Genomic DNA, 23,231 nt, shown 5'->3' with positions numbered 1-23,231 from the left:
CTGTGGCACCGAAAACTGGATGCAATATTCCAAGTGTGGCCTTACCAAAGCATTATAAAGTGGTATTAACACTTCATGTGATCTTCTTTTCTTTTCTTTTCTTTTTTATTGAAAAAGTTTTTCAAATACAGATTTTCCCCCCTTTTTTGCCCCCCTCCTCCCTAACCCCCCCCTCCCCCTCCCCTCCCCCCTTGGCTTCTCCAAAATAAAATCCAAATTGATATCACATTGTATAATACTTTACCATCCTTTTACACCACCCCCCATATGCTAACCATTTCTTTCTAATATTATTATTATATCCCCCCTATACTATACATTTCAAAGCAACATTCAGCTATAAAATTATATAATAAATCCTAATTTGGCATTTATTCAACTCATAATCTACTCATTTCCTCCACCCCCATAACATCCCTTTTCCTAAACTAAACAATCAGTAGCCTAACCTATCTCCACCCACTTTCCTACAGGTCTACCATACATAATATTTTTAATATCTTTGTTCTTCTGCCCACACCACTAAAAGATATTTCCATATATAAATAAAATCCTCAAATAACTTTAAGTTTGTAATCCATATAGTATCTTCTGGATTGTTAATTCCATCACCCATGTTAGGGTAACATCAAGTTCTGCTTCCAACAGAATATTCAGTATCTTCAATTACCATCTGCCCCCATCAATAATAAGTGTTTTCATATATAAAAATCCACCCGAGTGACTTTATATTTATATTCCATATAGTATCTTCTGTAGTGTCTTTTGTCTAGATTATTAATTCCAACCACCACGTTAGGGTAACAACCAGATCTTCTGCATGCCCCAATTCCATAGTTCTCTTGCCTTATAACTCAACATATACATAATCCATTTTTCAAAGAGTCCACAATAGAAAGCTCCTGTCCGCTCAATTAAAGGCCATCTTCCACATCCCAAGAACACCAGCACTGCAGAAATCTGTTATTCTTCTCAAAATAATATAAATCTGTAATTTGCCTCAATTATATACTTCATGTGATCTTGATTCTATCCTTCTGTTTATATGGCCTAGATCTGCTTTGGCTTTTTTGACAGCTTCAGCACACTACTGGATCATATTTAAGTGATAGTCCTCTAGGACGCCAAAATCCCTCTCATAGTTACTACCGTTGAGTGAGATACCATCTATACTATATATGTGCATTTGGTTTTTCTTGCCTAAATGTAGAACCTTATTTTTTTCACCATTGCATTTCATTTTATTAGATTGCACCCAATGTTCAAGTCTGTCAAGATCAGTGATGGGATTCAAGTAATTTAACCACCGGTTCTCTGCCCTAATGATTTCTTCCAACAACCAGTTTGCCAAACTGCTCAGAAAGTTAACAACCGGTTCTCCCGAAGTGGTGTGAACTGGCTGAATCCCACCACTAGTCAAGATCCTTCTGTATCTTAAGCCTATCTTCTGTTTGTATTTCAGCTCCCAGAATTCTGGGAGAATGCTAGCTGGAGAATTCTGGGAATTGAAGTCCACACATCTTAAAGTTGCCAAGTTTGAGAAACACTGATTTAAGGGGATCAACAGGGTTGTTATGGGCAGAGCAGAGAGTTACATTACTTCCTGTACATAAATAAAGTTTGGGAGATAAATCTGGCTTATTCTCAGATAACCTACATGATAGGGTTGTTGGAAACATGTCCACTGTTAACTGTATCACCTCAGATGCCTATTACCTACTTGGAGGATAAAAGAATGCTGGGCTCTTTTGGTACTCTTAGGATAACCAGATAAAATTCTACATCAAATTGAAATATAAATTGAATTAACAGGTAAAAGTGAGGACAACTGCCTTTTTGCCCCATTTGTGGGTTATTGGGCAGTCTACAATATAGCAAAGAAGTAAATGGACAGTTGTAGCATCGTTTTCTCAACAACAACAACAACAACAACGCATAAAGACAGGAGAAATATTGGATGAACCATCCGAACAAAAATACTCTCAAAACAAAAATGTTGTTTGGTACAGGAAATTCTTTTTCTTTTGTTCGTGAATGGCTCCCATCTGCTTCTCTTTAATGCCAGCTGCCAAGCATCTGAATCCGTGGTGGGTTTCATATTTTTTTACTACTGGTTCTGTGGGCGTGGCTTCGTGGGCGTGGCAGGGGAAGGATACTGTAAAATCTCCATTTCCTCCCAATCAGCTGGGACTTGGGAGGCAGCAAATAGATGGGGGTGGGGCCAGTCAGAATTTTTACTACCGGTTCTCTGAACTACTCAAAATTTCTGCTACCAGTTCTCCAGAATTGGTCAGAACCTGCTGAAACCCATCTCTGATCTGAATGCAATGGACAGAAGTACAAAGAAGATCCTTCTCTACCTTTCTTACCACTGCTGACTGCACTTCCCTGTATGAGTCTGAAGTTTTCTTTTTAAATTATTATTTCCTTGCACTCTGCTCAGATGGGAAAGGTAAATTTAAATTCACAGCAGGGGTGAAATCCAGCAGGTTCTGACAGGTTCTGGAGAACCGGTAGCCGAAATTTTGAGTAGTTCGGAGAACCAGCAAATACCACCTCTGGCTGGCCCCAGAGTGAGGTGGGGATGGAGGATTCCCCCAGAGTGGGAATGGGGATTTTGCAATAACCCCTGGAGTGGGGTGGGAATGGAGATTTTGCAAATCCTTCCTCTGCCACACCCACCAAGCCATGCCCACCAAGCCGGTACAGAACCAGTAGTAAAAAAATTTGAATTTCACCACTGATTCACAGTGACAACATTTTGAAAATTGCAATTCAATAGTTATCATTTTTTTTAAAAGCCTGGCCAAATTCTTCCTATTAGTGAAAGAGATATTTCCCACCCACCCCCTCTCTCACTGAGAATAAAAAAAAAATACTTTACAATTGTCAGTGGAGGTGGAAAGACAGGCCAGATTACTTCACTTTGCAAGCTGTGCTCAAAGGAGAAAGCATTTTTGCTTTGTTTTTTTTTCCTTTTCCTTCTACTTCTACTTTCCCTTTCGTTAACATCAAAACAATAGGCCTCTGTGCACACTTGCACCATTGCATCTTAAAGGAACAAGTTTGGGAATAAAATGAGATGGTCACGCAACATAGCCCAGTCGTCTGATTTCTTGAAGGTAAAAAAGGTGAAAACTGCAAGCAAATGACAAATGTAAAGACAGGAAAAGACAGCCTGATCACATAAGACGAGCTCTTCCCATCTTCTGCACACACTATTTTGGAAAGGAATTCCCACATCTCCCTCCTAAGGAGAGTCAATATTTAACATACTATTAATTATTTAACAGAATAAACAGAGTTGGAAGGGGTCTTGAACCCCCTGTTCAAACAGGAGACTCCCCCGCCCCCATACCATTACCATGCCGGACAAATGCCAGTCCAATCTCTTCTTGAAAACCTCCAGTGATGGAGCACCCACAACTTCTGAAGCTAAGTGGTAAGTGGTTAATTGCTCTCACTGTCAGGAAATTTCTTCTTAGTTCTAGTTGGTTCTCTCCTTGATTAGTTTCCATCCATTGCTTTTTATTTACACATATGCCCTTTAGAATAGTGTGTTCAATGGGCAAGTGCAAACAGAATGCATAGTACTTATGAATGCCTCCCTGAATCACCTTATAGGAAAGATGGGCGGCATAAAAATGTAAATAGATAAATGAAGTAGAACCGTTGCAAATGTTGATGAGACCTTCGACCAGGGGTGGGCTGCTGTGGGTTTGCAGGGGTTCGGGAGAACCTCTAGCTAAGATTCTATGTAGTTTGGAGAACCCCCAAATCCCACTCCTGACTGGCTCCACCCACCCTGTCCCTCCCCTCCCAGGAGTCCCCATGCAGCCCGTTTTGGATGCAGGTAAGTGCAGGGTGCACTCGGAGGCTCAGGGAGGGCGAAAAACGAGCTTACCAGGAGTTTGGGAAGGCTGGAAATGGGCTCACTTCCAGCCTCCGGAGGGCCTCCGGAGCCTGGGGAGCTCTGTTTCCATCCTCCTGGAGGCTTGAGGAAAGCCTCCGGAGCCCGGGGACGGCAAAAATGCCCCCCCTCCCAGTGCAGGAGGCCGAACTAGGCCACGCCCACCATGGCCACGCCCACCCAGCAACCGGGCAGAGAACCCCTTGCTAAAATTTTTGAAGCCCACCCCTGCCTTTGACCCCATCTTGGGCCTTGATAGCCAGTATCGTACAAAGGAATCTACAATTATGGACATGTGAGGAGGGCTACTGAAAAGAAGAAGAAGGTTCTATCAATTTTAATTTCAAAAATAAAAGATTCAGACTATGGCTTGGTTTTCCCCAACCAGAATGACTTTCCCATAGCCCCAGACTCTGCCCAAAAGTCCGATCTAGATTCACAAATGCTAATATCTTGTGCGAGTGAATGCTGCCATTGCCAGGCTGATTTCACTTAAATTCTTAAATTTGAATTTTCTTTCATTCAGGCTTGAAGGCAGACTCACCCAGCATTTTCAAACTTGTTTTGAAATACTTTAATAAGTTAGTAATTTTGCAAAAGGGATTAGAAAGTGAGGCACAGAGGTGGAGTGGAAGAACATAAGAGCCTCCCCCCAAAAATAGGTTGCCTTCTTCTGTGTGATCCAAGTTATCAGGCATAGTAAAAATTTTATACCATGTGGCTTGTCTGGAATTTGACTTCTCTGCTCAGCCCATGGACCAAAACCAATGGATGGAATACTGCATTTAATTTGGCGATTCATAAATTCTGCCCCTAGGTTAGGCTGACCTGCATTCTGCAATACATTCCAATTATAAATCATGTTAAGCAAAATAGGTTGGGATAACTGATTTGCTGCATCATCCAATGATGCTGGGTAAATTTTGGAATCTTTTCAGCTCAAAACGCCAAATCCATGCATCTGTTAGAGTTGTTATCCTGTCACAACTCATGAAGGAAACAGAAGAGCCTGGTGGCGCAGCAGACTAATAGCCTGTTATTATCATTCAGCTGCCTGCAATTACTGCTAGTTCGAATCTCCTCAGGCTCAAGGTTGACTCAGCCTTCCATCCTTTCTAAGGTAGGTAAATTGAGGACCCAGTTTGTGGGGGCAATAAGATGACTTTGTATAAATATACAAAAGTATGAAGGCTATTGCTTAATGCATTGTAAGCTGCCCTGAGTCTCCGGAGAAGGGCGGCATATAAATCAAATAAAAAAGTGAATAAATAAATAAATAAAAAGTTAACTTGTGGTGAAGCTTGCTGGGCCTTGAGACCTCAAAAATAATTTCTACTCCAATTAGAACAACCAGTGGGCAGTATTTTCTGTCTTTTTTAACACATACAGGAAAAGCCAAGGAGATTATAACAAGATGAATAGAATAGAATAGAATAGAATAGAATAGAATAGAATAGAATAGAATAGAATAGAATAGAATAGAATAGAATAGAATAGAATAGAATTCTTTATTGGCCAAGTGTGATTGGACACACAAGGAATTTGTCTTGGTGCATACGCTCTCAGTGTACATAAAAGAAAAGACACGTTCATCAAGAATCATAAGGTACAACACTTAATGATAGTCATAGGGTATAAATTAGCAATCAGGAAACAATATCAATATAAATCGTAAGGATACAAGCAACAAAATTACAGTCATACAGTCATATATTCAAGTCTGGATGCTCTTGTGTTCAGTAAGGAGACCAAAACTCTACTCCTCCATAAAAAAAAAAAATACAGCATTATTACTCACATACTTTCAGACATTCTCTAAATAGCGCTTCTTAACTCTAAGATGTATGGACTTCAGCTCCCAGAATTCCCCAGCTAGCACGCTGGGAGTTCAAGACCACACATCTTAAAGCGTTGAAGAACACTGCTTTGTATGTTCAAAGATTTTCCCTGTATCATTTGTACTGGAAGCGATGAAAACAGTACAAATTCACTGAAGACAATTACAAAGCATGAATAATAATGTCAGGCAGAATCTAAGGACAGTCAGAAACCTCCCCTTTGCATTTTGTCAGTCTAGGATTCTCAGATATGGAAATAAGCAATGTGATAATAGAAAATATTTCAGAGGAAGCGTCAGAATTTTCTCCGTCAGGAATGTACTCATATCCTTAAGACCTTTATTTAACCTGGGTTTGAATGCTTCTTTACTAATTGTATGGATCAGAATCTCCTTTTAAAACGTGGGTGGGTATGTGACATTGCTGTGTCTGTGCAACAATGGTCAGATTCCTTTAATATCCTGTGCAAAAGTGGGGGATTTTGGATAACTTAAAATTATTATAATAGGGGCGGGCTCATTACCTTTTCTGACAGGCTTTTTATGATTAATTAAAACTGAGTAAGGATGAGGGAGTGAAAATTGTGGGTTTCTTTAAAAAAAAAAAACAACATTCTCCATAATTTCCATAACTGAAGCAATGCTCTCTGGTACCTTTCCTAAATATTTGGCTTCCAGATTTGATGAGTTACAGCTCATCCAATCCTCAAGCAAGCATGGTCATGATTATACCTGCTGAATATTAGGGAAGCGTGGATCTTAATTATTTGGAAGGCTCCAGATCAGAGGGAGTTGTTCTACTTGTAGTTTTGTCACAATTGTACTGTACATAATCATTGTAACTATGATAATGAACTATGACGTTACTTGCTGTTGGTAGGTACACTGTGAGCTTATGCACCAGAGACAAATTCTTTGTGTGTCCAATCACACTTGGCCAATAAAGAATCCTCTATCTATCTATCTATCTATCTTTCTATCTATCTATCTATCTATCTATCTATCTATCTATCTATCTATCTATCATACATGCATCTATCTATCTATCTATCTATCTATCTATCTATCTATCTATCATACATGCATCTATCTAGCTATCTGTCTATCTATATGTCCATCCATCCATCCATCCATCCATCCATCCATCCATCCTCCCTCTCTCTCCCCTCCTCCGTCCCTCCCTCTCTCTCTCTCCCTCTCTCTCATAGATTCTTGTCACCATAATTCCTTGAATACTTTATATCTGTGATGGCGAACCTATGGACACATGCCACAGGTGGCACGCAGCGCCCTCTCTGTGGGCATGGGAGCCGTTGCCCCAGTTCAGCTCTGGCACGCATGCACATGCACCTCTTGCTGGCCAGCTGCGCATGTGCGGGGAGCGTGCAGGGGGCTGCATGTGCATGCATGGGTGTGTGTGGGGGGGCGTGTGCGCAAGCACGGAGTGTGGGGTACATGCGTAGGGCTGCATGCACATTGCATTTTGGGGGTTCAGGCACACGTGCACATTTGCGCGAGCACACTGCACTTTGGGCACTCGATCCGGAAAAGGTTATCCATCACTCCTTTATATTCAATTGTTTCTGAATCTTCGTGAACTTGTGGACATCATGTCATCTGGACTGTCTGCCAATAACTGCCCCTTTAGTTTAGGAAGCTGATAGGTAGCATAGGTAGTCCTGAACTTACAACCTTTCATTTAAGGACCATTTGAAGTTACAATAGCACTGCAAATTGTGACATATGACCATTTCTCTGTTGTGGCCCGTCAGCAGCCTGTGCAGCGAGGAGGCTGGTGTGGTGCTGCTCCAGCAGCTTGTGCAGCTGGCACTTGAGTCAGACAATGAGGAGGCTGGAGAAGATGTGGTGCCAGAGGCGGGGATTCAGCCAGGGCCTTCAGAACCTCCAGAAGTTCCCTTAAGTGAAGAGGATGAAGAGGAGGAGCCTCTTCTTGATGCACGGGCATGCAGAGTTGCCAAAAGGCAGGAGTGGCTCCTCAGGAGGAGGTCTCCTCGAGAGTAAGGCTTGGGGCTAATTGGCCACTCCCTTAGCCTATTTAAGGAGGAATGCCGACTGAAGCAATTTGCAGGGAACAACTCCGTTCACATACCTACGTGTCTTGTCTTGCTTATCTTATCAGCTTCCTGCAAATTGCTTCTGGGCATTCTGCCAACCACAATAAGCTTTCAGTATTATTCTTTGAATTCTTGGTGGCTGTTAATGCAGTTAATTAACAGCCGTTGTTGTAAAAACTGGCTGATTTAGTAAACTAAGGTTTGAACGGACTTTGTGTGTGCTGCGTTCTTTGGGGTCCGTAGCTGGGGCAGAACATTCTCACACTTATGACCATTGCAGTATTCACATGGTTACCTGATCGAAATTTGGACACTTAGCAACTGGTTCATATATATGACGGCTGCAGTGTTCCGGGCTCATGTGATTTCCTTTTATGACTTTCTGACAGGCAAAGTCGATGGCAAAGTCAGATTCACTTAATAACCATGTTACCAACTCAACAGCTGCAGTGATTCACTGAACAACCGTGGCAAAAAAGGTTGCATAATGATCGTAAAACTCACTTTTTAACAGCTGTCTCGTTTAGCAACAGAAAATGTGGGCTGAATTGTGATCGTAAGTCGAGAACTACCTGAATGGAGTCACCTTGCTTTGGGTTGGTCTCTTTTCCAGTTGCCTTCCATTTTTTTTCCAGCAGCAAGCAGAGCTCTTCGGCTCTGACTTGTGCCTTTCCTTTGAATGTCTAAAATACCTTGCTAAGCTTTAGCTTCCATACAAGAACTTCCATATAAGTGAGCTTTCTGGGTTTACTTCATCTAGTAGTTAATGATTTGCGCTTCTTGTAGTCCAAGCTATTTTTGGACAACTTCCTCCAGCGCTGCATTTTATATGCATCAATTTTCCTTTGTTCAGCCTTTCTTTGGTTCATCCTTCACAACCATATGCTCCTACTAGGAGGAAAAAAAAATAGCATGGTTTTGACAATACTGTTAGTGTCTCTGCATATTAATTCTTTTTCATAGTCTTTCTCCTAAGCGGCAGGGAACTCTTGATTTCCTTGACACTCTCACTAACCTTCTGAAGTTTTGAGCTCAGCGTTGGTCTGTACTTCCTGTTCATCCTGATGCAGGATGGGCCACTTACCATTTCAGGAGGGCAAAATGCATAACAATGACAGATGATGTTTTTTATTTTTTTATTTATTTTCAGATTTCTATACCGCCCTTCTCCTTTCGGACTCAGAGCAGTGAACAGCCAAAGTAAAACATTTGTACACAAAAGTTAAAATAGATTTAAAATAATTAAATAAGTTTGGCCCATAATTTAAAACATTTCAATTCAAAACCAATTTCAAATTTTAAAAACCCACCATAAAATCAGGACAGCCCGGCTAACTGAAAGAAATAGGTTTTAAGGGCCCGACGAAAAGTCCGGAGGTCTGGGATCACTCGTTATGTTATCCTCAGCTTGCTTCTTGCCTGTCTTCTGCAAAGGTTTTCGGTGTCCAAAGTGGTGTTTTTCTTTCTATCCTGACACACTCAGGCAGTGGTGAAATCCAACTTTTTTTTACTACCAGTTCTGTGGGTGTGGCTTGGTGGGTGTGGTGTGGCTTGGTGGGTGTGGCAGAAGAAGGATACTGCAAAATCTCCATTCCCTCTCCATTCCTGGGGGAAGGATATTGCAAAATCTCCCTTCCCACCAGAGATGGTATTTGCCAGTTCTCCGAACTGCTCAAAATTTCCGGTTCTCCAGAACCTGTCAGAACCTGCTGGATTTCACCCCTGCACTCAGGGCAATATGGATTTGTATCTGTATCTGTATCAAAGGAGGTATTCAGCTGGTTCAGACTGGTTCGCCCGAACCAGTAGCGGAAATCGTAAGTGGGCCCGCCCACCCGCCCCAGCTCTATGCCACCCTATTTAGGCACATTTTTGAGGATGGGTGCATGTGTGGAAGGCGCACATGCCAGCAAAGGACACGAGCAGAAGGCCGGTGGATGCATGGACGGGGCACACTCACATTTGCAAACCGGTAGGGAAAGTAAGTGAATACCACCTGTGATCTGTATACATACACACACACGTATATAATGTTTTTTACAAAGATAATTGCAAAACAATATGGAAATAGAGTAAGAAAGAAATAAAAATAAAGAAGACAGCGTTGAAAACAATAGATACCAAAGATAAAGAAAGAAAACTTCCAATCTACTTTACAGCAAATATAAATATATTTAAAGCTGTTTCTCCTCTTCTAAATTATTTAACATGGCTCCCTTCTCCTGATATTCAACCCTATTAGTTGGTAAATCCAGAAAAAAAAACTAGTTCATTTTTATCCGTTTTCAGTAAAAAGTCATAAAGGGTTTCTAATCTTTTATTTTTTTTTTTTAAAAAAAGATTTATTCCCTTTTTAAATAAAGAAAAAATAGTTTATCTATTTCTGTAAGTTTTGTCATCTTCACAAATCTCTGCCTATTTTATATCAAACTCTTGGTGGGTCCCAATCAAAATAACATCTTTGTAAATATCCTTTATTTGAGGATCTTTAAAAAAAAATCTATATATACAGGCCATCTTTTTTCTAGAATATCTTTACTTTCTTTGCTCTTTATCTTGCTTATTTCTGAATCAAAAACTCTCTTGTCCTTCCTGTAATAAATCTGAAATTATCCTCAATTTATTTCAATTACTTGTTTAGATATGACTCCATGTCTTTTGTTCATCTTTGGAATTCAGTGTTTAATTAGCTGCATTTCTCTTTTTCTCTGTTACCTTTACCTTTCTCATTTCTTTATAATTTTCAGTGTATCAGAAAACAGCCATTTTGATTTCTTTTGCTTTTTGCATTTTGGGGTATTTGTGTTTGCTTCATCTTTAATAACGTCACAAGTTTCAGTCCAGAGTTCTTCAGGCACTCTATCGATCAAATCAGTCATTCTATTTATCAAATCAATTCTAGGCTGGACTCATAGAACATATTAAATGCTTAACTGTGATGAACCAAAAATCATTTTGTGTTCATTTCATGTGTTGTTACCCCCCAAAATGAATACTACAGTATTACAGCTAACTGCAAAAGTCTAGTTCATGACAGCAAAATAATATGTGAGTTACTATCGTGGGACAAAATCCAAACAATCCAATATCCTTTTACCCTGGGCTATCATGTTATGTAAATCCAACCTCACGTCTGCTTTGCACTTAGAGTCATTCTTCAAAATTTTGTAAATGAACAGGTCCAGTTGTTAAAACAGCAGGACACCTCAAGGTTCCAGTTCTTACTTCTCAAGAAAGGAGATGCAAAAATGAGTAGAGGTGAATCGTTTACTCTCTACATTAAAGTAAATTACATTCCTGGCCTTTCAAAATGGCCTGAAGATCTTGCTCTGCTAACTGGCCTGGGGCCCAATGGGGAGGCACTCTGGAGGTGTTTTAATGGACTAAGACAGGAGTGTCAAATCCAAGGCCTGGGAACCGGATCTAGCCCATGGAGTTCTTAGAACTGGCCCGCGGGGCTGCCCTAGAAACAGCGAAGGACCGGCCACAGGCAGCCCTCACGAGTTCTGTTTTCGCTGGCAGAGGGTTGCAGGAGGCCGTCACAGCTGAAAATGGTGCTCGGGAGCCCATTTTTGCTGGCAGAGCACTCGGGCCACCACAGGTGCCCCTAACCCAAGTGACGTCGAGCTGGCCATGCCTACCCTGGTCACGCTTACCCCGGCCCCCCAAGGTCAAACACTACCCTGATGCGACCCTCAATGAAATTGAGTTTAACACCCTTGGACTAGGATAAGTCTTCCACCTCCTCCCCGTGTTCTTCTTGCTCCCTTCCTTCTCAACTTTGTCAATTTTAAACCAATTTTAATGTTACTATTTGTTGTTTTAATGCTTAAATGTTTCATATTGTTGTTTTTATTTATTGTAAGCCACCTAAGAGCCCAGGTGGGGCAGTGATTAGAATGCAGTATTACAGGCTAACACTGCCCACAGTCTGGAGTTTGATCCTGAGGGGTTCAAGGTTGACTTAGCTTTCTATCCTTCCGAGGTCGGTAAAATGAGGACCCAGATTGTAAGGGGCAATATGCTGACATTGTAAAGATTGTGGGGTGGTATATAAGTCTAAGTGCTCCTGCTATTGCTAGAGTTGCCTCTAGGCAAAATGGGCAGCATACATGTTTAATAAATAAATAAAAAATAAGAAAGTCATATGTAAACTAATTTACAACATTTTGTCAGGGTAATGATTTCAGAGCTAACCAGCTGCTACGATGATGTTAGGAATGAGTCAGCAAGATTTTGGGGCTGATATTACTTACCTGTAATAAGAGGCCCTGTTGGGGCAACTCTCTCTCTGTGTGTGTGTGCTTCCGTGCTGTAATTGCTGATTGCTGTTTGTTTGAGATTTATTTATTTATTTATTTATTTATTTATTTATTTATTTATTTATTTATTTATTTCCATTTCTATACCGCCCTTCTCCAATAGGACTCAGGGCGGTGAACAGCCAGAGTAAAAAACAGAACATACAAAATTTAAAAGCAGTTTAAAATAATTAAATATTTTGGCCGTAAATTAAAACAACCCAATTTAAAATCAATTTAAAATTTAACTCAAGCCAGCCCAGCTAGTTGAAATAAATAGGTTTTCAGGGCCCAACGAAAAATCCAGAGGTCTGTTATTGTATGTATCTCTGGGGGGAGGTTGTTCCAGAGGGTGGGCGCCGCCACAAAGAAGGCCCTCCCCCTGGGGGTCACCAGCCGACATTGTCTGACGGACGGCACCCTGAGGAGGCCCTCTCTGTGCGAGCGTACTGGGCGGTGGGAGGCTATTGGTGGCAGAAGGCCCTATCCCGGCCCTAAGCGATGGAGCGCTTTAAAGGTGGTCACCAACACCTTGAAGCGCACCCGGAAGACCACCGGGAGCCAGTGCAGCTCGCGCAGGAGAGGTGTCACATGGGAGCGCCTCGTCGCCCCCATAATCCCCCGCGCGGCCGCGTTCTGGACCAGCTGGAGCCTCCGGGTGCACCCTGGGGGAACCCCATGTAGAGATCTGACTAAAGTACGTGTATGTATATATTCTTTGTAGATAAAACCACTATTTAAATACAAACCTCTGTTTACTGTATTTGCTCCTGTATTTGGTTGTCTCACATAGTCACACTGTGCGCACTCTGACACATTTACTATGGTATGGTGTGGTGTGGTGTGGCATGCAATGGTATGCGATGTGGTATAGTATGTTAAGGGCCACCATCAGTGAGCTGTTGGACAGTATTACTCGGTCTGTTGTGTGGATGTTTGGGTGGTTTAGGGGTGGAGAATTGTGGTGGGTGGGAGTGTGTTTGGGGATTGTTATGTATGTTGGACCTGGTCTTTGAGTGTTAAGTGAATTTCGTTGTATGGGTATACTGTGTATACACGTACAATGACAATAAAGTTATTTATCTATTTATTTATTTATAGTATGAAATTACTATACTTCTCCATTTTCTATTTTTGCAAAATCATTCTTGTTTCCATATCCATCCAGAAATATCTATTGCTTTTTAAAACCTCTCACTTCTCTCTTTCTGAAGATCTTATCACCACCTTCCATCCCTGACTTTCTCAAGTTTGCTCTTCCTTTCAATCTGTTTACTCAGAATGCTACATGCACTTCACTTAGGCTCATTTTCATGGTGTCACTATCAGAGTATGCACATCTGTCCCATTTCATTTTGTTCCATTTCTCTTTTTTTTAAGCTGCTAATTTCCCCCCCAATATAATCCATTTCTGTGCAACTTTATATACACATACATTGTGCATGAAAATGTTTGGAATTATGAACCATGAAACTATATTCTGTAAATGTCAGACTTTAGAATATTGCGTCCTTTTTGGTTCTTCTAAAGTAGAAATTTGGGCCAAATGAATTTGTCATTTCTCCCTAATTAGAAGCATTTTATTTATGTGGAGTTAATAGCATACCAGAGTCATATGATTTATTTTAGAACACTGCTTTTTTCACTATCAAACTGCCTTCCAAATTTTAATTACCAATGGAACCCATCTGGACTATCATCTTTTCTAGCTCTGTTCTCAAAAAGAAAGAAAAATATTGATATTTCTTAAATACAATATCACTAGAAAAGTACTGCCCTTCAAACATGCACATTCTCTCATATTGTGAGTTCATATAGTCCCTTTATGTATTGTTTCTTCCTATTTTGCAAGCTAAAACATGCACAGAGTATTTTAAATTATGAAATAGTGTGTGCATGAAATGTTGTAACATCCCAAACTATGTGTCTGAGTGTGTATATATGTGTGTGTGTGTATGTATACCCACCCACACATAAACATATACAGTACATATACATATATACATACCAGGGGTGAAATGCTCCCGGTTCGGACAGGATCGCCCAATCCGGTACCGATGGCAGCTGGTGGTTCGGAGAACCGGTAGCAAAAATCCCTGCCCTCCCCATGCCCAGCTGAGCCACGCAATCATCAGAGGCTTTTTAAAATTATTTTTAAAAGCATTTTTTCTACAACCTCTTCAGCCAAAAAAATGCTTTTAAAAGTAAAAAAAAAAAAAAAACGTCTGACGATCAGGCAACTCAGCTGGAATCATCAGAGGCTTTTAAAAACATTTTTTCTGCAACCTCTTTGGCCAAAGAAGTAGTAGAAAAAATGTTTTTAAAAGTATAAAAAACCTCTGATGATCAGGCAACTCAGCTGGGATCGTCAGAGGCTTTTAAAAGCATTTTCAGTTGAAGAGGTTGTAGAAAAAATGCTTTTAAAAGCCTCTGACGATCCCAGCTGTGTTGCCTGATGGTCAAAAGCTTTTAAAAGCATTTTTTTCGGCAACTTCTTTGGCCGAAGAGGTTGTAGAAAAAATGGTTTTAAAAGTAAAAAAAAAGTTGGCCATGCCCAGCCATTCACATTCACAGCCCCCCCCCCCCACCAAGCCATGCCCATAGAACCGGTAGTAACAAAATTTACATTTCACCACTGATACATACGTAACTCACTTATCAACTGCCTTGTTAGCAATGGAAATTTTGATCCCAATTGTGATTGTAAGTTGAGGACTATCTGTACTGTGTCTCTCTCCAAAAAGACAATACTGAGGTTGACTTGAAAGCTTCTTTAACTGAGTGCCTTGCTAGATGGCAGTACCTATTTGACCTTGGCTGACTTCCAAAACCTAAATACCATTAAACCAGATTAATACCTGGATAGGAGACCTAAAGGGAACTGTATATGACTGGCTGTAGATTGGACTGAAGTCAAGGCAACAATCTCCTAGAAGAAGCAGTGGCTTGAAAGCATATGCAAATATCAGTAACATGGCACCACAGTTTTTAGAAAACAAAACCAAGGATCAAAGCTCATAACATTCCTGGCATAAGATTTGAATATGTTTAAGAACATAAGAGCATTTTGCAGAAAGAAGGAAGATCATGGGAACAGTGCTTCAGGTGACAAATATTGGCAAGTATTGGGGAGGAAATAGAAATCTTTGTGAGGGAGAAATAACAATCTGGCAGTGAGATTGATCAAAGACAGTAGGAAGGAAATATTAGGCATTTATGTCTATAATATAAGGGGCCTGCCTTAATTGTATAAGATGAGAAGTATATTTAATATTTATCTTTTTTTTTCTTTTAACAACCCTGTAATCCTTTGCATCAGGGTGGAGTTGGGGTGTTGGGGTAACTGAAGTGTTTACTGGCTGGATGCCCTTCCTGATGCCTATGGGGAGTACACAGCAGACATTGTGCCCAGAGAAACAAATAGCTGCCGCCATTTAGGATTGAACTCACAGGCTCCTGATTTTGAGGTGAGAGCTCCATCTCTAGGCCACTGTGCCACTCATTTCTCCATTAGTTTTCTGAAATTTCTATCGTGTATATATTTGACACACATTTAATAGGAGATAATTGCTACTTGCATTCCCAAATCTGCACCATAACAAATTGTGGATAACCATAACAAATTGTGGATAGATACCAATGATCAAAGCCTTATCTCTTGAGAAAATATAGATCTGATTTTAATTTTGGAAGCTGGAATCTTTTTTTTTTAAAAAAAAATCCGGACAGCCCCCATCCTCTCCACCCCAGTATTCTGCAGAGTCCCAATTATTGTTAAATTGAGAAGACCCAGAGGAAGGGCCATTTCAGTAGGCATGAAATGTATGTAAAACATCAATGCACAAATCATGAATCACTTTTGAAGTTAGTTTGCCATGAGCAGAAATGGTAGTTGTGACAGCTTGTGTGCAGCCAAGGCTTCCTGCTTGCTGTTCATGTATTTACGCAGAAACCCAAACAAATGCTGTGTGCTAGTTTTTGCTAATAAAGAGAAGCACAGGAAGCTGCAATCCTAGGAAGCTTCTGCATAACAGAGAGAGAGAGAGAGCGAGAGAGAGAGAGAGCGAGAGAGAGAGAGAGAGAGAGAGAGAGAGAGAGAGCTACTTACAAATACTAGCCAGCACAGAGGTGGAATTTTACGCTCTCAAAAGAACACTAGGAAGGAGGACTGACAATTACAATGAACCTAAACAATTCTGACCATTGAAGATTTATGCTTTAATAAAGAAAAATTAGCAAACCTGAGTTGGATTGAGTAATGCTGAAGGCTTGTTAGTTGTTGACTATAATGGAACAGCTTGCCTTCACAAGTTGTGGGAGTTTCATCACTGGAGGCTTTCAAGAAGAGATTGGACTACCATTTGTCAGAAATAATGTAGGGTCTCCTGCTTGGGTGGGGGGTTGGACTAGATGACCTACAAGGTCTCTTCCAACTCTGTTAATTTGTTGTTACATCTGTTGTTGACCTGAAATCCAAAACATACAACAGAAAAGAACCCTGTGCTCTAGAAGAAGATGAGATGTGGGTGTTGTCCACTCAACACAAAAGAAGGCTTGGTGGAGTTGAAATGCATGGAAGCCATAATTTTATTACTTAGGGGAAATTGTCTAAATTCAGAAATAGGCAAGGTGTAGAAATAAATAAACCTATACAGGTAGTTCCTGCTTAACAACCACTATGTCAACTCACAAAACCTTCCGGTGCAAACCCACCACTGACTCTACAGCTTAGAATCACAAGCAGGCCATTTCTTGAAATGGAGAAAAGAGATAACTTGGCTTCTCTAGCCATAAATAATCTTGCTGGTTCTACTGAGGACTGTGACTTGAAAATCAAAACTAGATACTGTCTATCTTTTTTTTAAAAAAAATCTGAAGTAATATTTTGTACTGTTTGTCTATCAAAACCTGTGAACCACAGAAAGCTCTGATCACAGTCCACCCTGCTCTACAGCTGAAAACATTTTGAATTATGCAAATGTTTAACAGATATTTTGAACTGTCACATTTTTCAATTTTCATTAACCGAGCTCATCACTTAAACTGATATATGACTGTACTGTTGGACAGAAGGAAAAGGAGACGAGATTAATGCATGAAGAAGAGAAAAAAACATGTTTAAGAACATGTGTGCTGTCACTTAGCAACAAACAGGACTTTTGATTTTCTTTAGAGTTCGGGGACTTAATTCATGGGTGGGGAAAATGTATAGAACTTATCTGTTTATTCAGAAGGAAGTCTCATTATGTATGATTGGGTTTACAGAACCTCAAAGGTCTAATTTATTACTTATATTATCCTACCCTCTCCATATTTAAAGAAGCAGTTGTATTCTAGAAGTTTCTGTATTTATGAATAGAACCCAGTGCATAATCCTCTAGAATTGCTCAAAAACCTAACCCTAACCTTAACCCTCTCAGTTCCAGTACTGCCAAATTATCTAATTGTCTTTCCAACTTTCAGTCCATAACTTCCATCTTATTTTCCAGAATCTCCACATAGTCATTAATTTGCTTTACATCTACAAACATTTGTTTTATAGAGCTTAGCATCTTCTTGATTTTTTTTCATCTCCTTTTTTCATCTTTACAAGTCTTTCATCCATTTTTTTTTCAAAAGCTATCAATTTAGTATCTGGTGAATTAATCAATTTAGTATCATGTGATTCAGGTAACATATTATGACGTAAATCTGATGTAATTTCTCTTTCTGTAGGTTGCTCTAATGATCCTTTCCTCCCCTCTGCTGTTTTTTGTTGTTTTTCTAGTAGTTAAATTTGTAATCCAGAAGGGAAAGTGTTACAATTGCAAGGGAATTTCTCTCTCCCCCCACTCCCCGTTCTTTTTCCCTGTTTCCTTAATACTTTCATCTCAATTGGCACTCAATAGTCACAGTCTGGCTCATGTTACCTTTATTTTTTTGTTTTGTAAAATAATTTTAAAAAAATTGTAAACAAAAAAATCCCATGGAGGTCCAGTTCATTGTTTATTTTCATTCCAATTTATTCAATCACTTTCATTCATAAAAAAGCCTTTCAAAATAACTTTATTCCCTTTATTCATTTGAAACTTTTTCACACACCCACTTGTTAAGCTTTTTGTCAAACGTTTTTAAAGCTCTATCCTCCCTTCAGATCAGATAGAACAGGGCTGTCAAACTTCCGGCCCATGGGCTGGATGGGCTGGCCACGCCCACACCCGGTTTAGCAAAGGAGAAAAAAAGTCCCGATATGTCATGTGACGCCACCATGACGACGTGAGTTTCACACCCCTGAGATAGAATATTGACTAACCAAGTCTAATTATCTTATTGCCACCCCAAAAATCTCTCTTTAATTGTAAATTATTTATATCCAAAAGTGTTTAAGAAAGTGATGCTTGTGTGTAACTTGTGTCCATATAGGCTGCATTTCGGCTATGAGTTTGGTTAACATTTCTCAACTCCCAGCTGCTTAACTGCATAAGTTGACTGTATAATAAACCTTCGTTCTGGCAGTCTCCCTATGAGGAGCAGCTGAAACTCTCTGCAGCTCTCATAAACACAGGTTATATGAATTCTATTATGTCATGCAATAATGGAAGATACAGCTCAATGGTTTGCATTTCCCTATGCAATATTTATTTATCCGCTTCAGAGGTGGTATTCAGCCGGTACAGACCAGTTTGTCTGAATTGGTAGTGGAAATCACGGGTGCACCCACCTGTCCCGACATTATGCCATCCTATTTAAGCACATTCTGAATCCACGTGCATGCGTTCAAGCCACGTGCGTGAGCAAAACGCATGCGTGGAAGGCCGTGTGCATGCGCGGAGGTGGGGTGCACTCACATTTGTGAACCAGTAGTGAAAGTAAGTGAATACCACCTCTGATCCTCTTCCATTTAACCTGTTGCCTATCAATTATTTTATTGGAATCCAAGCATTCATTCAACATTTTCTTCTTACTGTCAGAGGTGGGTTTCAGCAGGTTCTGACCAGTTCTGGAGAACCAGTAGCAGAAATTTTGAGTAGTTCAGAGAACCGGTAGTAAAAATTTTGACTGGCCCCGCCCCCATCTATTCTCTGCCTCCCAAGTCCCAGCTGATCAGGAGGAAATGGGGATTGTTCAGTATCCTTCCCCTGCCACGCCCACCAAGCCACACCCACAGAACTGGTAGTAAAAAGATTTGAAACCCAACACTGCTTAGTGTGTTTTATATATATAAAAAACCTCACTATACCCTAAAGTTTAAAACTTTAGTGTGAACCTCTTACTATAATGTTAAAATGCAAAGCAACTCAAACTTTACAATACTATTATATTTTATTATATGTGGTCTTTCAGTCGTTGTTGGATTCAAATTCCCATCAGTCCTTGTTGCCAAGTGCTGGAGTTTAACACCTGAAAGATCACATGCCTATTCTTATTAAATCCATAAATAAGCAAACACCAAATACCCTCCCCACTTTAAGTTTTCTAAATTTCTAGAAGGTATATATCTCTCTATAATATTCTGGGTTGCAAAGAATATTCGACTTCTTTTTGATCAATCAGAGTAAAACAGACAATGTCATTAGAATACTTAATATTCCATTACTCCACAAATTGATGGCATTGTGTGAGAAAGAGATTGAAACAACATATTTTTTTTTTCAGTTGATCTGGATTTCTCCATTTTCTGACTATTGAGAATTGAGATAATGATTGTAATGATCTTTCTTTCTCTGCATTCCTCAGATATGAAAATGGGCAATTATTTTTCATTATCCTTCCTGAATTTGAGTGAGATTTTTTTTTTCCTGATTCAAAATTAAGTGACTTGGAAAGATACATAGTTCAAAGCAAAAAAATGGTGATTCCTGACTAAAGACCTGGCTTGTATCTGTGGTTTAAATAACTTCCCATTGCCCTTTGTAAATAATTTCTGAGATTATATTTTTATTTAAAAGAGGGAAGAGTGCCTTATGAGTCCCACTCCACAGTGCTGTCTTTTCTGTGAGAAAAAATATATATAGAATAGAATATAATTTTTTTTTATTGGCCAAGTGTGATTGGAGACACAAGGAATTTGTCTTGGTGCATATGCTCTCAGTGTACATAGAAGAAAAGACACATTCATCAAGAATAATAAGGTACAATACTTAATGATTCTCATAGGCTTCAAACAACAGAAGTCAAAGCTTTTAGCACAAAATGTCTTACCTTAATTGATTCCACTACATCCTTAGAGCTAGGAGATACCTTGTATCTATCCAATCCACTGTGCCCTCCAGAAGTGCCCTATCATTTATTTATATATTTACAACATTTATATAGCTACCCACCTATGACCAACATCCTAACATGTTAATTTTTCTACTATTCTTCTTCCAGAATGCTTGATAGATATTCCAGTTCTCCATGAGACATCTATCATGGTGTAAGCATGCTTCTCATCAGCAAATGAGCTAAATAGTCATCAACATTTGGTCCCCAAAATTGCATAAAAATCCCATCATTTCTTCTCCCTGTAGGACACTTGAACCAGTTATGTACTCGGGGTCTTTGTAACTTCATATGAACCTAGTAAGGAAGGTTAGATTGAGAAGGTTATTGACTTGGAGCTTGAGTGATCTGTACCTATATTTTCTTTGGTTAATGCCTTTGGTTTATTTGTAGATCCTTCAAGGTCATTTTAGGATCAAATCAATCCTCTCACTCAAGAAAATGGAATGTCTGACCCTGTTTTCAAAGAAATTACAAATTGGCACTTAAAGAAGAAAAATCCTATCCAAACTCCTCATCTTTCCCCAATGTTAAATGAAAAGGTTATCTGGCAGTCTTATAATCACCAGGGTTTTTTTTTTTTTCTGATTTAAGAAAAGCTGATGTCACATGTACTGTGGACTTAACAAAAACTGCATTAAAGTGTGATCTCTTTTAAAGTTGCCATACAATTGCTAGGTTGATCTATATAATACGTATTTCAAAGAGTACAATGTTCCATTCCAGCTCTTCATCTCCTTACAACAGTTTGGACTAATTTGTCTTGATATCGATTTTTAGGAGTGAAGAGTAATTTTGGATGGTGCTTACATTTACACGCAAAGTGGATGGGGTTAGTTAGAGTGGTGATAGGTGCACCATGATGACCTGAAAGACCAGGTTGGGACAGATCATCATAGAGAACTGAGAGTTAACATGGCAATCAATCAATCAATCAACCAACCAACCAATCATATTTATACATTGGGATTATTTCATTAATTTACATAGATTTGTATGCTGTCTATTATAACAACTCCAGTAACATAGTTTATACTAAATACTATCCTATCCTATCCTATCCTATCCTATCCTATCCTATCCTATCCTATCCTATCCTATCCTATCCTATCCTAACCTTATACTATACTATACTATACTATACTATACTATACTATACTATACTATACTACACTACACTACACTACACTACACTACACTACACTACACTACACTACACTACAATTTGTTGTCCAAACTGTTTATTAAGATCCAACTTGTACGCTACAATAGTCTTGAAGATTGTTTTTGTTGTTCAAATACAACAGACTCAAGGATTCCCATCCCATTAACCATCAGGTCTCATTGGGCAATTACACAAAGATCATTATACAGAGCCAGAAATTAATCAATGACATTTTAGCCAGATTTTTTATGCAAACACAATCCATATAATCAATTTAAGAGTTTTAATTTGTCTTGCAGATTTTCCTAATACTGTGCTTAATAACTATGATGGCTGCGAATGAAGTGTTAATTTGAAAGAAACACACCTGGATAAGGCTGTACTAAAACAGGAGTTCAGTAGATCTGTTGCTGCAAGACTGATACTTGAAGACAGGGATAATAACCTGATGTACTTCAGATATTTCAGTAAAACCCCCTGTCTCTTGCCATCAGTCATGAAGGCTAAGGCTGATGGGAATACAGACCTAAACATTGGAAAGAAACTAAGTTATCAAAGTCTACAGTGGTACCTCAATACTCATCAGTAATTCATTCTGGAAGACGTGGCAAATGCGATGGGTATCAAAACCATTTGACTTACCATGTGATCTGCTATTTCAGTTGGAAGATATAGAGAGTCACAAGGCAGCCGAGATCAACAAGTTCTTCTTTGCACATTGGCTATTGGGAGTGTTGTGATCCAGGCTTCCTGAGTCATCAAAACACACAAGTACTCCCAAAAACCTCTTTTATTACAACAGCTGTGAATTACGTTCATTCACAGCTGAGTCCCAATTAGTTGCAAAAAGTCCTTTGGGAGAAGTCCTTTGGGATAATCACCAACTTTTATCTCCCTTGACAAGCTGCCAAAGACCTATTTGGCAAGGCCACACGGAGTCCAGAATCAAACAGAGATACTGATTGGGAACAGAATTAAAATGTTGCTTTCCTGCAAAGGGCCCACGTGCCTTTGCTCCTCTTTTAAGCCTTATGGGAGGGGCCAATCATCTCCAGGCCTTACTCCCAAATCGTCCCTTTAGTTTTAACTGTTCTTGCCTTCTGACAGCTCTGCGCATGCGTGCACTAGGAACAGGCTCCTCCTGTTCCTCTGCCTCTCTGATGTCTGACTCTGGAGGCTCCGGAGTCCGTACATAACTCCCAGATGGCCCTGGTCCCATCTCTGCCTCCGATGCAGAGCCCTCGTCCGAACCTTCCCCAGACTCCAGGACTGGCCCATGTTCTTCCCCAGCCTCCTCACTGTCCGACTCCACTGCCAGCTCCACAGGCTGCTGGCGGACCACAACAGGGAGAAAGATGACTGCTGGGACAAGATTTCTGCTTCAAAACATGTTGAATACCAAAGTCGACAAATTCTGAAGAAGTCAAGTGCCAAGATAGTTAAATAAAATCCATGTCTAGTTCATAACAGTGGTTAAGTGTTGAACTACAACTGGCAATACATAGACTTGGAAGTTCTCTGACTTTGGGCCGGTCATGATCTCTTAGCTCAAGTTATCTAGCATGAGCCTTGGTGGTACAGTGATTAAAGTACAGTATTGCAAATTCTACCCACAGCCTGGAGTTCAATCCTCACGGGACTCAAGGTTGACTTAGCCTTCCATCCTTCTGGATTTGTTAAAATGAGGACCAGATTGTTG

The 23,231-nt window shown here is 39.9% G+C and overlaps 1 long non-coding RNA gene across 1 annotated transcript in view; it reads left to right on the top strand.

Moving 5' to 3' along the window:
* The first annotated feature begins 3,377 nt into the window (after nucleotides 1-3,377).
* The window catches only part of LOC139318598 (uncharacterized), a 159,899-nt gene continuing 140,045 nt past the window's right edge, over nucleotides 3,378-23,231 (top strand). Inside the window, exons 1-2 of the long non-coding RNA XR_011600520.1 lie at nucleotides 3,378-3,442; nucleotides 4,849-5,030. This is a non-coding gene — a long non-coding RNA (uncharacterized lncRNA). The remainder of the gene's footprint in view (nucleotides 3,443-4,848; nucleotides 5,031-23,231) is intronic.

Source organism: Pituophis catenifer, unplaced genomic scaffold (assembly GCF_029215685.1).
Source record: "Pituophis catenifer annectens isolate HBS135680 unplaced genomic scaffold, rPitCat1.0.hap2 SCAF_6, whole genome shotgun sequence".
Lineage (NCBI taxonomy): Eukaryota > Metazoa > Chordata > Lepidosauria > Squamata > Colubridae > Pituophis > Pituophis catenifer.
Note: the sequence above shows the minus strand (reverse complement) of the source record. Positions and strands in the feature narration are given on the sequence as shown.